Below are 1,169 nucleotides of genomic sequence, written 5' to 3'. Positions count from 1 at the left end.
TGGACCCCAAAAAATAAAGGAGGATTATCCCTCTGCTGCCTGTCTGTATCCTGCTCTTGGCTCTTGTTGCAGCCCTGGATTTTGCAAACTTTGCTCTCACAGGCACCCCAGGCTGCCTGTTTGCTGCTGCAGCCTCGGTGCCTCCTGTGAGCCCCGGTGACCTGAAAGGAATCTGGGTGGCTCAGGCTCGTGTTTGGTGAAGATTCTGGGGATGTGGCACAGTGCAGAGCAGCCAGGTAGGCGCCTGTCCCTGCAGTAACACAGCTTTCAAAATGCCACAGCACTGCCAAACCTCATTTGGAGATTGCTGTCCCTACACCCACTGTCCTTTTCAGATCCTTTTAAAGAAATTAGCAAGTTCAATTTGACTCATGAATTCATATTTATTCCCTGCCTCTCAGTGTCTGGATATTGAAAAAACTCTGATTTATTTATCAGGACACAGGGAATTTGGCAGGAATGGCTCTTCAAAACACTGGCTGCTACTGAAGGTCCCTGCACAGGAATTGCACTTTTAGCTCTCCCTATTTCTTGAAAATAGTGATGTACCTTAGTAACTGCTCTGTGATGGATTCAGAGCTAGTTTTAACTGCCTATAGCATGTTGAACCATAAATTTCCTTGATTTTGGCTTTAAACCAGATCTCTAATGTGCATTGAGAAAGGGTAGGAAGAGTTTCCTGCAGCTGAATGGGGCTGGTTGTTTTTTGGGGCTGTAGTTGATGCTGTGCTCTGGTTTACCCAGTGGAGCCACCTTTACAACTCTTGGGCTGTTTTCAGTTTGGTTTGTGAGTGAATCTAGATCCTTTGAGGGGCTTAAAATAGTTGGCATATTTATGCTGGCAGCTCGGCAGGGCTGTTGTGTCTGTGTTATTTCTTGCTGTGCCACGGGTAGGGATGATTCAGCTCCTGGGATTAACTGCTGTTGTTGCAGCAGATTTAGGGATCGATTTATGGCACAGGTTTCCCTCAGTGCCATCAGGTGTGTGCTAAGAGCATGGGAGGATAAGCTGGGATAAAATACTACACCTCTTCGGGGATTTCTCTGTGATGGCTGTTTTGCGGTTTTGTTTCAGTTCTGCCTTTGGAAGTTCCTGGAGCTGTTGGCACTGTTTATGTGGGGATTTTTCCTTGTTTAGGGAAAACCAATTGATGGGTGGTGTTGAGTGT

Source organism: Zonotrichia albicollis, chromosome 12 (genome assembly GCF_047830755.1).
Source record: "Zonotrichia albicollis isolate bZonAlb1 chromosome 12, bZonAlb1.hap1, whole genome shotgun sequence".
Taxonomy (NCBI): domain Eukaryota; kingdom Metazoa; phylum Chordata; class Aves; order Passeriformes; family Passerellidae; genus Zonotrichia; species Zonotrichia albicollis.
Note: the sequence above shows the minus strand (reverse complement) of the source record.